Below are 13,969 nucleotides of genomic sequence, written 5' to 3' on the forward strand. Positions count from 1 at the left end.
TTGAATACTTCTGAGGATAGAGACTCCACAGCTTCTTTAGGCAACCTGTTCCAGTGTTTGATGACCCTCAGAGTAAAAAAAGATACTAACTTCCTCCCCCCCTTATGTTTAAGTAGAATTTGCTGTATTTTGATTTGTCTCCATTCCATCATATCATTTCACTAGGTACCACTGTGTAGAACCTGCCTCTGTTTTCTTTACTACCCTCCATCAGGTATTTGTATACTGTGATAAGATCCCCTGACCCCAGGCCTTCTCTTTGCCAGGCTAAACAATCCCAGCTTTCTCAGCCTCTCCTCATACAGCAGATGCTGCAAGCCTTTAACCATCTTTGCTGGACTTGCTCCACTATGTCCAGCTTTCTTGTACTGGGGAGCCTAAAACTGGATGAACCTGCAAACCATAACGTGCATCGGCACAGACAATAGTCTACTGTGAATCCACAGGTGTGTTAGGTATGGGAGGGCGTCCTACTAGTTTGTCTTCTAATACTCTGGCATGTATGGTCTGTGTACATTTTGCCAATGATTACCTTGGTGTTCGTTATAAGAACATAGCGCTCATACTTGGTTCAGAAGACCAGCTTCCAGGCTTGGATAAGGTATTTAAGATGGCAGTAATAGGGTAGGAGAGGATTTGTCAAAAGAGGATCAATACAGAGAATGGGGTTTACTTTTAAGTATATATGCATATATATATATATAAAAAAAACATTTTCCTAGCTTGTGATCTATAAACTAATGACTGAAAAGGTACATGATTTAGCTTCTAAAGTAAAGGTGAGAGATGTCTTCTGTTTTGTTTCCTTTTGATCATTATTTATATGTAGAGATATGTCTTGAGGAGATGCCAGATCAGGCTTAAACTCAGTATGTGATGCACAGTAGTTAGACTTACAGCAGTTACGGAAATCTTACTACGGGGAGACAGAAGTCAACATTTCCAATTTCAGTTGAGAATTCTGGTTTACTTTAGCAGGCTTTTTTCCCTCTGAAATTGTTTACCCTTTTGCCCGCTTTTTGCTTCGAGAATGGTTAATGGTAAAGAATTCAAATTCAAGAATGGTTCTGGTAAAACTGGGTATTGTAGACTGCTTTTTGCTGTCAGGCAAATTTTGCTGCTGTACAAACTCACACTGTGTGTTGTTGACTTTTGTTCCAGAACCTATGTCAACTGTTTTGCTATATCCTCTTTTAACTTCACTCAGCTGAATATATCTTATTTAGCAACTGAAATCTCTGACAGCTTATCATGAGTAAAAGGTCTTATTTCCTCCTTTTTTACAAATAGGAAAAGATGTTAACTAGCAGAAGGATGTTGCAAGTTAGGGAAAATACAGTCGTCATTGTTACCTTATTAACAAGTCATTTTCTGGGCATCTTTCAGTATGTGGACAACTCTTCTGTGTTAGACCTAAATGACAACGGATTCTTCTTCTTTGGAAGGCTTATTATGAAAGTAAGAATTTTCTTAAATGCGTTCAGATTATTTTTGACAGAGTTTTAACATAGTTATTAATACCTTCTTCGCATTTGTTCTTCAACAAGATCTTTTGAATTTATTGTTAGCTACCCTTAGTTTTTACTAAATGAGGACTCTTGAAATCCTACCTCCTGGTTTGTCTAGTATTTTATTAGTATTGTTCATATGGCATTATACCAAATTGGTTACTAGAACATTGCCATGCTATAGTAATGAAGCAAACTGAGTACCTCAGCACTGTAATGCTGTCTGTTATTTGATTCCCTGATCCATATGTTTTGCTTTTCTACTTACTATCTTTCTGTTGCCTTTTTAAGCATCAGAAGCTATCCATCAACCTAGGGCATGCTGTGACTCAAGTACAAAACCCATAGTCCTTCACAGGTATTCCTTTACTGTTTCAGACCAAGGGAGAACCTACTAGTAGACCACACAGTATATAGTGGGCCTGGTGACAACTGGGGCCCTATTCACCAAATAAATCTGACCCTCCAACATGTTTTGAAGAGTTTCATGAGTAATGGGAGACAGAGTCTCTGTGTTAGATTACAAAAGTTGTCGTGGTGGTTGTCATCTGGGTTGTTAAAAAAATACAGAATATGCTTGACCAAATGAAGCTGAGTGTTCCAGGCAGGGAATTAACTGAGCTTCTTTTAAATGTGGAAGCTGTGCCTTTTCTTTTTCTCTGACCTTAAGCACGTGGGAAAGAAGATAGTTTCTAAGCAAAGGGAAAAGGAAATTGTCTCATATTTATTAAATCCTTTTCCTATCAGGAAGTATGCATCAGGATTATATGCTTGGCAAGCAAGAGTACATATTTTGGCACATACTTCTCTCTTTGTAACTTTAACAGCCTGCCAGCATTGCAGGCAACACTAGCAGCAGTCTGTGTCCCAGACAGTTTTGATTATAAATCCCAGTGCCTGCACTGGGGGAGAGAGCTCCATGGGGATGGGGGTACTATTTGGTCTTCTTGGCTCCTTTTCCTTCCCTAGTGCACTGGTGAAAGAGAGGGTAAGAAGTAGCTGGAGAAGGCAAGAGGCAAGTAACCCTCTCTGTATCCTAGTTAAATATCCTGTGAATATTGCTGAAATTTGAGGTTGTTCCAGGCTTGTTGTGATGGAACCAACGGTCTGCAATCTAATTGTATTTGAAAGATCTTCTATAAACCATTGTTTGAGTGCATCAGCCCCCAGAATTACAAATGGCATTGCCTACACAGGCATTCCAGAAATTTTATATGCAGTCTTTTCTTGCTTGTCAAATGCAAAGTTGATTGTTATTTCCAATTTTAAGTATATGGCTAAATCTTTTGTAAAGCTCCTCTCAGGCCAAAGTGTCGCGAACTTTAGTCCTCATTCAGTGATCAGATCTATATTGATAACTGTGCCATTTAATGTGACAGTGGCTTCCCCATTTGCATAAGAATGGGGCAAAAACAATTGAGCATAGTTATGTTTTCTGTTAAAACCTTGGGTGATAGTGACGACTACACTATTAAAATATTTCATTTAAAATATTTAAGCTAAAACTTCTGAAGTGTGGAGAGAGGCAAATGATGAGAGTAGGTACACTTGCATAGGAAAGTTTCTGGGGGAAAGACCGGATATCCAGTATCCTTTGGTTTTCAGGAAGTCTTTAGTATCTTTTTTATGCATGTTTTTTTAGAAACTCCAATTTGTTAATATAAATGTTTAATAAAGCTTAATAAGGTAGCTAAAGTGTTACGTTAACACAGTTTGAGTATTTTATGTAAACATGTTTTAAATAATTTGAATAGAATACAGTTCTGAAATTTTATGAAAATGTTCCATCTACAAATAATTTTGTCATCATTCTGTGGAATGAATATGAAGAGTACCAAGTAATGGAATCACGTATGTCTTTCCAACTTACGTCTTCAAGCAAATTTTATTGTATTTAAAACTTGCTTTAAAATGCGTAAAGCTTGCGTCCTAAAATCTAGTATATTCCCTTTAATGTTAAAGTTAATTCTTCGAAGTACTGGAGACAAATGTGTAAGGAATATTTTTAATAACTTGTTTGACTGTCAACTGCTTTTATGGAGCAGTTAAATACATATTCTGGTTTTGGTTAAAATGTGTTGATTTTCTTTTTTTTTTGTTCTGTGTTTTTTAAGAGAGACTTTTAAAGTCAGTTTTCTCAAATACTAAGGAGGTATTTAGGTTTTGAATAGCATCTTAACATAAAATGGAAACTTATCTACTGATGATGTTCACAATGCATAGCTTACATGAAGTTTATTTTTGTGGCATGTAAATTCCCTATCTACATATTTAGCTGTGTGAAATGTCTGACAATTACAAATTGTTGGTGCTCTTAGCTCAATTTTATCACATATGTGTTAGTCTGCGGTTTGATCTCAAAAGGAGCTTTTTAAGTCTGCAACAAGCAAAGCTACAAAGACTAAAAACTTTGGTTACTGTGCATGTAGAAGCTAGCTGCCATAATTCAAAGGAATTGGATTAACACAGCAATGTATTTGTTTTTCTTCAAGGGAGCACTGAACTGCTGCCAATAAAAGGACTGTTGAAATAACTGTAGAGTTATATCTCTCTGTATATGTGGTATATCTGCCACATGTGAAGTGTTTTGTATCTTACTAGAATCAAGGTATTAAACACAACTTAGTCATGAAGACAAAGAAGGGTTGTTTTTTTATCTAGTGTGAAGTCTGAAAATTGAGCTCGTAACTTCACTAATGTGTCTATGCTGCTTCCTGAAGATACTCATAACACTAGATTTCTCTGTATGGATATTCAAAAAGTAGATTTCCAAAGCCAGTACCACAGCTTGTAAAGCTTGATCTTTATCTCTAGACATCTCTTTTGAGGCAAGGAATCTCATTTTTGAGGGCTTGGTATTTCACAAGAGATGGTAGTCATAGACAAGACAAAAAATACATTACTATTATTACTTGCCTTAACCGTGTCATGTAGTTCATTCATTAAGTTGGTATGAACTAGCAGGAAAGGGTTATTGCTTACTTTGTAGATTATGTCTCTTGTCTTTATAGCATAAAAACAAACAGAAAGATTTGATTACTTGTAAAAATTCTTTTGGCAGTAATTCTCATTTAGGAAACTTCTGCCACTGTGTACGTTTTCCCTGTATCCCCCCTCTGTCTTACCACATAAGACCATTGCTTCAGCTTTCTCCACACTTCCTATAAAGACAGAAATATTGTTCTTTGTTTATTTTATTTAGCTGTTTAGGTGGCTTCTCCCTAAATTTGGTATGTGAAATAGTTCATTTTAGACATCAGCTAGGGAGATGAATCTTAAACCAAAATCGCAATGAGTAATTGTAGCCTTCCTAGATGGTACGAAACATACTTCTTCCAGGTATGGAACTGCTGTTAATTCAATTTTTTAAAATTAAACTTGATTAGGAATGGGCACATTTGATGTGCACTGCAATAAAAAAAGTTGTAAATTCTTTTTTACGGGTATCAGATGATGTAAGATTTAACTGGATGGATACCATAGTTTAAAAAAAAAAAATGGTGCTATCTCGCCTACCAATGCAGTCGTACACCTGTTTGGTATTCCTTTATGAAAGTAATAATGCTGCTTACTTTATAATTAGACACAAAAATAACTTTGAAATTACTATTGAAAATACTTTATGCCTATGGCATAATTCTGAATAAACTACAAAGCTCTTAATGACTGACAGATTGTGGAAAATAGTAGAGAATAGTTTTTAAACACTTAAGAATGAACCTATGGCTGAGAAATTCTGGCAAGTAACAGATAGTGCAGATATCAAGAGCAGTATTGAAGGGAAAATGCAGATATCATATAGTAGTTCTTAAAATTTATATGGCCTGAGTGTGTAAAACTCAGGTAGCTGATGGCAGCAGTTCAGTTAAGTGTAGCTGTAAACAGAGACAGCTGTAAAGGGATGAAGAATTTATAGTATAGCTTTGTAGAGTAATTGGAAGCTTAACGCAGAAGAATGTCTCCTGAGGCACTTCAGGAGGTTCCAGTGAAATAATTCACTGTAATAATTTCAGTGTAGCTGGAAACAAACTCATTTAATTTTGTTTTGCTCTAGTAGTAGTGTTAGCCTGATTTCCTCCTCTATTTGTCCTTACCCCCCAAAAAATGAAGTTTGACTGAAATACCTATTTTCAATTAAACACCTGTGAGAGCTGATAGGAATGATTACACAAAAGTTTGCCAAACAGCTGCTTTTTTTAACTAAAAGTTAATGTTGGAGGCAAAGTAATAGTTTTAATATTTTTGGAAGGAGAAGGTATAGACCAAGATTGCCCTTGTTATATGCTTTGCTTAACTGTCTTTTGTCACAGAATTGATACGTAGCGTGGGGGGCTGATAAGGGCAGCAAAACCTCAGCCTAAAACAGAAGGATGAGATTTGCTGGGTGGAGGCTCCGTGCTTTGCCTGCTTTGGCACAAGAGCTGCTGGAATGGCTCAGGGTGCTGATACTGAGCGAGGTCTGCAGCCCACGCCTCTGCCTCTGCACCTTGCCCCATCCTGTATTGGTGGTTGTTAGCTCTCTGTTGTGAGAAGCAGAGGCATGCGAGAGTGAAGCTTTATTCTTGCAGTATCCTTACCTCTTTCTGTTCACCTGCCTGAAACTGGGCAGATTTCTGGGAAGCTGTCAAAGTGTGGATATTTGGACTGAGAGGATGCAGGAGCACAGTGTGAGCGCAGTGGGGCTGGAGTCACTGTGCCAGTGAGGCTGGGGAGGTCACTGGGTCTCCTAAACTATGGGAGGAAGGATGGAAGTGGGAGCTAGTGCTGCTGTGGCAGCAAAAATGAATTTCACGGGAAAAAGTTGGTCTCGTCAGTACTGTTGAGAAGTCGTGAATTTGTGCTGCTCTGTCCCTAAACTTTCAAATTAATGAAACGGTTAGTGGGTTTACTCAGTCACATGACTTGTGTGTTTTAAGAAAATAGACAAATCTTGAAAAACTAAATGTCAGCTGTGTTTAAAAGTGCCTGTGTGATTTGCTTTTGAAAATGCATTCATAGTAAGTGATATCGTGCATGTCCTCTGATAGCCTCTCTTTTCTTTAAAATGTTTTCCTTTATTTCTTTGTCATATCAAGATGCTAGAAACAGGAGAAAAGGTTGAAGGAAACTTGAAAAGCTCTAGTGTTTCAATAATGTGTACAAAACTGAAAGCTAAGGTAATTTGAGAAATGTGGTGCTTGGCCTATGATACTGCTGTAACTTGCTCTTGGAATCAGATGAACTAGCCAAACCAGTAAATCCAGTGTGTAGAAAACAGTATTCTGGAAGAAGACCTCCTTCAACAAATACTTTATAAATCAAATAAATATGCTAACTACCAATAAAGACAATGCAGAATAACTAGTTTAATACTGGAATAAAGATGGTTGTGTCGTGACAATAGAAAAAATTTTACTACTAAAAATTTCACATGTCAAAATTGCTTCTTCCTAGTATTTCTGGAGGTACTAAATGTTAACCTTTAAAACTGTTTTCTACTTGTTGTATAATACAACCATTTAAAGAGAATTTATCATTAGTATTTGTTGTGTCTGTTGTGGTGAATACAGTTAAATCCAGTTGGTGGCCAGTCACAAGTGGTATTCCCCAGGGCTCAGTATTGGGGCCAGTTCTGTTTAATATCTTTATCAAAGAACTGGATGAGGGGATTGAGTGCGCCCTCAATAAGTTTGCAGGCGACACCAAGTTGGGCAGGAGTGTTGATCTGCTTGAGGGTAGGAAGGCTCTACAGAGGGATCTGGACAGGCTCGATCAATGGGCCGAGGTCAATGGTAGGAGGTTCAACAAAGCAAAGTGCCGGTCCTGCTCTTGGGTCACAACAACCCCATACAGCGCTACAGGGTTGGGAAGGGTGGCTGGAAAGCTGCCTGGAGGAAAAGGACCTGGGGGGTGTTAGTTGACAACTAGATGAATATGAGCCAACAGTGTGCCCAGGTGGCCAAGAAGGCCAATGGCATCCTGGCTTGTATCAGAACTAGTGTGGTGAGTAGGACTAGGGAAGTGATCGGTCCCCGTGTGCTTGGCACTGGTGAGGCCCCACCTCAAGCGCTGTGTTCAGTTTTGGACTACTCTCACTACAAGACAGACATTGAGGTGCTGGAACATGTCCAAAGGGCAACAAGCCTGGTGAAGGGTCTAGAGCACAAATCTTAGGAACAGCTGAGGGAGCTGGTGTTGTTCAACCTGGAGAAAAGGAGGCTGAGGGGAAACCTTATTGCTCTCTACAGTTACCTGAAAGGAGGGTGTAGCGAGGTAGGGGTCGGTCTCTTCCTCAGGTAGCAAGTGACTGGACAAGAGAAAATGGCCTCAAGTTGTGCCAGGGGAAGTTTAGATACTATGAAAAATTTCTTACTGAAAGGGTTGTCAAGCACTAGAACAGGCTGCCCAGGGACGTGGTTGGGTCATCATCCCTGGAGATATTTAAAAGATGCGTAGATGTAGTGTTGAGTGACGTAGTTTAGTGGTGGACTTGGCAGTGCTAGATTAATGGTTGGACTTGATGATCTTAAAGGTCTCTTCCAACCAAAACGATTCTATAATTACTTGGTTGTCAGTCTTTGGGTTGCCCTGTCAATGAGTTCTGAAATGATCAAATGCATCCACTGTAACTTTTAATGCATGTAGTGCCATATCTCATTTTCAGCAATACAGTATGCCTCAAACTGGAATTGATTATAAACTTACACTATACTCCAAAGGCAGCCTCACGTTAGAGATATTGAAAAGTCAGTCATTGCAAAGGAAGGCACTGTGTGTTCCAAGATAAAATAATTTTTCCTAGAAAATTTTATTTCTGAGGAATAATTTTCTCATTGTCCTGTGGAGTTTGATGCAAACAATGGCATTGTGTCAATCTGTTAGAATTTTGAAAAGTAGACTAGGAGAATCTATCTTATTTTCAATACAAGTCTAGGCACTTTCTTCCCCCCACCCCCTTATAGTAAGTATTCCTTTAATTATTTTGAAAATTTCAGAAGTACCCATCATTTTAAATAGACATTGAAACAAATCTGGTTTAACAGACAGTAGGAAACTGAATTGTTCACAGTTGTCTAGGGCCATCCTAAAGTAGTACTGCTGTTGAAATGACAGGCTTCTATGCTGTGTGAGTTCACACCAGAATTGTTGTCTGTCTGAGAACCCAGAAGTCACACATCCTTCCTCAGAAGGAGAGGGAAGCATTGGCAGTAGCTAATGGGTGGGAATGCTGAGCGCAGTGCATCCCTGTGGACCCACTCTGCCATTGCTGAGTTCTGGGATGATGCTGTGATGTCCCTATGACTAGTGGGGATTCAGGTGACCGTGTTTGCCATTGTGATAGCCTGATACCGATAATCAACTTGGAAGAGGAGCCACTAGGCTGCTGGGAGCTACATTTGCTGTAGTTGCGGACTGGCTGGGACCACGTTGTTGCTCAAGGGGTAAAGTGGAGTTAATTGGTTAGGCTTTTATAAGTCTTATATAAATAAGTTTATCTTATGCTTAAGTCCACAGAGACATTTCTGAAAAACAAAATTGCATTTCAGACTTAATTCTGAAACTCAAGACTTCCACAGAAGTGACAACTGGCAGTTTCTGGGAGTTTAATAATTTATATTAAATATCTGTATGAGTTGTATATAGTGAGGTACACGGTCTGGCTGGCATCTGTGCTTTCTGATAGGAAACAACTTACTTAGGGAGGTAGCAGGGGCATAAAATAAAAAACTTAACAACCAACAACCAAAACCCACCTTTTTTTGAAGAGAACCCCGATAGCCTAATTTTGGGTGAGCTTGATGGGGTGGATTTTTGTGTTGCTTTGCCTTATTCAGAATTTACATCTATTAATTGACAAGTAGCAGAACTGCGTTTTTAGTGCATGAGTCCGAAACATGAATTTTTCTGAATTAGAGATTCTAACCATGGCAAAGGCTTGGTTTATTTGCTAGTATTTGCTTATTGAGCTAGTATGTCTGACCTAATTGGGTAGTAAATTCCAGCTTTTGTTCTCAGCCTTTTCTGAGTGCTCAGCAGACTTTAAAACTGAACGTTTCATGAAAAATTGCTTCTCATCAACTCCTTTGGAAAATTCAACAATAGTAACCTTTGGAGCCTGAAAAGGTTTCTTATAAAGTATTTGCTTTAATTAAAAGTTACTTCAGTTCCTTCAGGTAGTTGCAGTGCTGCTCTATTGCGTTACAGTTTTGACACCTGAAAGTTGAATGGTGTAGTGATTTGTAGCTTAGTGACAAAGTAAGCAGAAGTTTTGCTATATTGGTCTTTTATTGCTTATAAAGAAATAACTCAAAGTATAGAATTTTCAGCTAACTGGAAAAAGTAACATTTCATGACATCAAACACTTGCAGAGGTTAAATTAAATGTCTTTAAATGGGGGAATAGTCGTGATGCTCTTGATACCAGTTTTGATGTATATAGTATATATACTTTCTTAGACACGCTTCGGATTTCTTATGGAAGTCACTTAATAACTTTCATTGTGAAAGCAGTTGCGCGCAAAGCAAGTTTTCTTCTAGCAGCCAAAAATTCCCTTTAAGACAAGAAATACCTAAGTGTCTGCCTAGTATATTGACTCTATTAATTAACTAGAGTGCATTGTATTAACAGATTGAGTGTCCATGAGGAAGACTAATTATACTCTGACTCATAGTCAAATCTTACTGCAATAAACAAAAACTTCCTCTGGTTTGTCTGGGAATCTTTTCTGGCAATGTTAAAGAAATACTCAATCTCTCTACATTGTGAAAATTGCATTGCTGTTTTGGTCAGGTACATTGTGGAGCACAGCATCATACAAACCAGAGTGTGTTCCAAATTGTCAGCATCTGCAGTTCTTCTGCAGTTTTTCTCCAGATAAATAAGTGGAGCTTTGGCAGGATGTAAAGTGATGTCTGCCATGTCTCCCATGTAGGTTACCCATAGCATCATACTGCTGCCAAAAGGATGGGTGGGTGAGGCTTCTGTAGTTTGCCAAGGACCTTCAATGTCTGAGTGCTCACAGTAATGCTTCTTTACTTGGGTTTCTTTTAAAACTTAGTGGTAGACCACTTCTAGGTTTATTGCATATCCTGACTGAAAATGTTAAAGCTGGAAACTGGGCTTTTTTTTTTTTTTAACACTATATTTTTAGTTATACCCTCTTCTTAAAAGGGAAGAGACGAGAAAACTTTAAGGAGCTGAGTATTGTGCAGGCGTTCTGCATATGGCACAAGAAAAGGCACAATTCAATGACGTACTCTATGTGAAATTATTATTATTGTTTTTCAACCACTCAATTTCAAAAACTAACAGTTGAAAATACTTACAAAGCTTTAGTATTCACGATAATCTGAATTATTTTCTGACCAGTCTTTATTATACTAGAAATTTGTATGATGTCTCATGTAGGAGAATATTTCCTGAGGAATTCTTGGCTAGTTGAGAGATAGAAGAGTATAGTATACACGTGTGTGCAAAAATTAAAAAAAAAAATGTGTGTACGCATGTGTCTGGTGTGTGTGTAGCTTCTGTGGTACTCCTCTGTCTGTTAGTAACTACTAATACATAATAATGAGTCTTGGATTAACAATGTGTTAGCGCTATCTCATAGCTGTTGCTAATATTGCTTGCATGACTTCATTAGCCTGACTGTGTGAGTAGGGCTTGTTAAACACGTGCAGGTGTATTGATCTGATTACTACTTTGCAACTCGTGATTGTTGCACAGTCCGATAGTGCCCAAGCCTTAATGTTTCTTCTGCAGCTCCAAACAACTCCTGTACTTCCAATAGCAGCTATGCTTTTAGTCTTTCAACACAAACAGCTATGTTGCTTATATCAGAGGACCTGTCAGCTACTGTGATGATATCAAGATGACGGTTTCCTCCCTGAGCACCTGATTTGAATGAGATATTATTACTGTAATTTAATATTAAAATTTGAAGTTGTAATTAGCCTACTGTCTGTGTAAACGTATGTTGAAGTAAACACTAAAACTATTGCTTGAAGGCTTCCCTTTGTTTCTCGTTTGAAAGTAGTATGAAAGACCATGAGACTTCTGGATTTAGCCTATGGATAATCAGAGGAAAGCAACTTGTTTGTTCACAAACTTTCCAGCAGCTCTGTAATAGATCTCTCGTGGCTGATACATGTGACTATGCTGCTCATAAGTGGACCATGCTTGAGTGCACTGATGATAAAATAAATGAGTGGATTATTTTTCACAATAGGCTGTTATGACTGACAGTGATTAAATTATGAGAGATTGCAGAACACATTCTTTTAGTGGCTACAAAGAGAGTTGTCTGTTCAAAGCAGCAGAGAAAGTACACTGCGTTTCTGTATTCTTATTCTGAACGAGTAAAGTGGTGCAGAAAGGGGATGCTGAGCACCATGACAGCAATATAAGTTGTCGAAGTCCTAGTTTCAGTTTTGGTGAGTATTAGGATGTTTGAATTGTTAGCTATTAAAGACTTGGAATAGGTCCCCTGGGTCATCAAGAATTGAAAGTAAACACATAACATGTTTCAAGGTCTTTACAAATGCTATTGAAAGGTTGGTTTGGTTTGTTCATCTTAGTACTTTTTAGGGAACGTGGCCCCAAAATCTCATTCATTTGTTGTATGAAAAAACACTTGTATTTAATGTAGTTATCCCAGAAATGTATACCTATTCATGTTTATGTCAGAATTTCTCAATTAAATTGTTTACAGTTTCCTTCTGATGTAGCTTTACTGTATAGTTCAGGTTTCCTCATCCAGTGGTAGGGGAACTCTGAAAGTTGCTGTAGCTCTTGCACTACAGCAAACGAATGAACTTAATGTGTGTATGTGTGTTTATAACATGCTTTTCTTTATTTTATGATATAATTTTTAATCAGAAGTAATGTGATGCAGAATATTCTGTAAGGCAAGCATATTTAGAGACTTCATTAAAAATTAACATTAATCACTTCAAGCATCTTGAGCTGTTTTGATATTTTTTTCTCTTTTTTTGCATAAACAGAACTCTTGTGTACTACAATATATGATGGGCAAATCGATACTGATTGTTGTTGTGGTGACTAGTGGAAAAATAATACGTCAGTTACCATTCATCCTTTATTTATATGTTTTTATACTCTTTTCCCATGAAACTTCCAGAAACAGGGCAAATGGAGTTCTGCACAAAGTGGCAGAACATTGTAGTCTGTTAGTACAGAGTATTACGTGAGCTAGGGAGTAGACATCTAAGTTGGCTGACATGGTTTACCTGAAGTAATATTACTGGCACAGATATGACTTAGTTTGTCTCCTCAGTAAGCATTTGTAAATACATTTCTTCTACTACGGTGTCTATTTTTTTTAACCTAGGAGATGGGGAGAAACAGAAGAGTGCTTGCATGCCTTTATATGCAAAAGCAATGTAGGTATTGACTGAAACATGAAAAGGACTCTTTTCATGGGGAATCACTTTTCCAGTGCACTTTTTGTTAGAGTGAATTAGCATTTGTTATGACTTTCTAATAAGTCTTTACCTGCTATTTTGTAGATGCTGTTTGTCAGGCTTAATGTGTTTAGTGAGCTTTGTATATTACTTTTTTCCTGTACTGGATCTTGTGCAGACTGATGCAGGATGTCCCTCCTAAAATGGCTGTTCCATTTTATGGGTATATATTCAGTTAAGACTTAACCAAATGATGCGGGTCATGAAAGTATGCAATACAAAACAGCAGTGCTGGTTGCTGATTGGGGTGAGCCTGCTAGGCTTGGCACAGCACCCCACAGGCTGCCTTGTTCTGTGTGTCAGCCTCCATCCTCTCCTGACACCTGACTTTTCAGCTCCTGCAGCAAAAATGATGAAGCAAGAGGTGGGCTGTGCTGTCTGGCACCTTGCCTTTCCCCTTTCTCATGTTCCTTAGAAGTGGTGTGTGTGGCACTCCAACAAAGTGCTGGAGCAGAGCTCTGTTGTGTGGAGAGGGGCTGCCAGCCTTGTGAAGGGTAGTGTTGGAGTCAGTATCTCAACATACTGAGGTGACATGAATGGATGAAGGGAGTGTAGCAAGGAGAAAGGAACATTCACCCCAACTAACTTTTTTTTGTCTAAAATATTTAATGTTATTGATAGATCTGGTGGTTTTGAAATACATTCTGATAGAACTGTTGGGAAAGATGTAAATTTACTAGCAATGCACATTGCTAGTAAACAGGGGCTAATCTGTGTGATCTGCACTGTGCAGAGCACTAGAACAGCTAGATTGTCGCTTCTTTTAGCTATAACTATTTGATCTGAAAAAAACCCCCAAGAAATCTTAACAGGAGTGACAGGCTGAGAAAAACACGAGCTTAAAATAAAGGGTTGTTGCTGTTCAGTCTAAGTTCATCCTATAGTTCCACAGCTCCGATACAAAGGGAATCACTTGCTTGTGAAGTCTTCTGGCAAGATGGAACTACCACTGGCTCGTGGACAGAACTGTTCCTGTTTTATAGCTATTCAGCTGCAGA

The 13,969-nt window shown here is 38.3% G+C and overlaps 1 protein-coding gene across 13 annotated transcripts in view; it reads left to right on the top strand.

The window, feature by feature from the left end:
- The window catches only part of EPB41L2 (erythrocyte membrane protein band 4.1 like 2), a 121,790-nt gene that overhangs the window by 14,595 nt on the left and 93,226 nt on the right, over window positions 1-13,969 (top strand). Inside the window, exon 3 of one of the 13 annotated variants that reach the window (XM_054196279.1) lies at window positions 1,387-1,458. The exons of the other annotated variants lie outside the window; for them this stretch is intronic. The gene's annotated coding sequence lies outside the window, so the exon portion shown is untranslated. The remainder of the gene's footprint in view (window positions 1-1,386; window positions 1,459-13,969) is intronic. 13 annotated transcript variants of the gene reach the window in all.

Source organism: Rissa tridactyla, chromosome 3, assembly GCF_028500815.1.
Source record: "Rissa tridactyla isolate bRisTri1 chromosome 3, bRisTri1.patW.cur.20221130, whole genome shotgun sequence".
Lineage (NCBI taxonomy): Eukaryota > Metazoa > Chordata > Aves > Charadriiformes > Laridae > Rissa > Rissa tridactyla.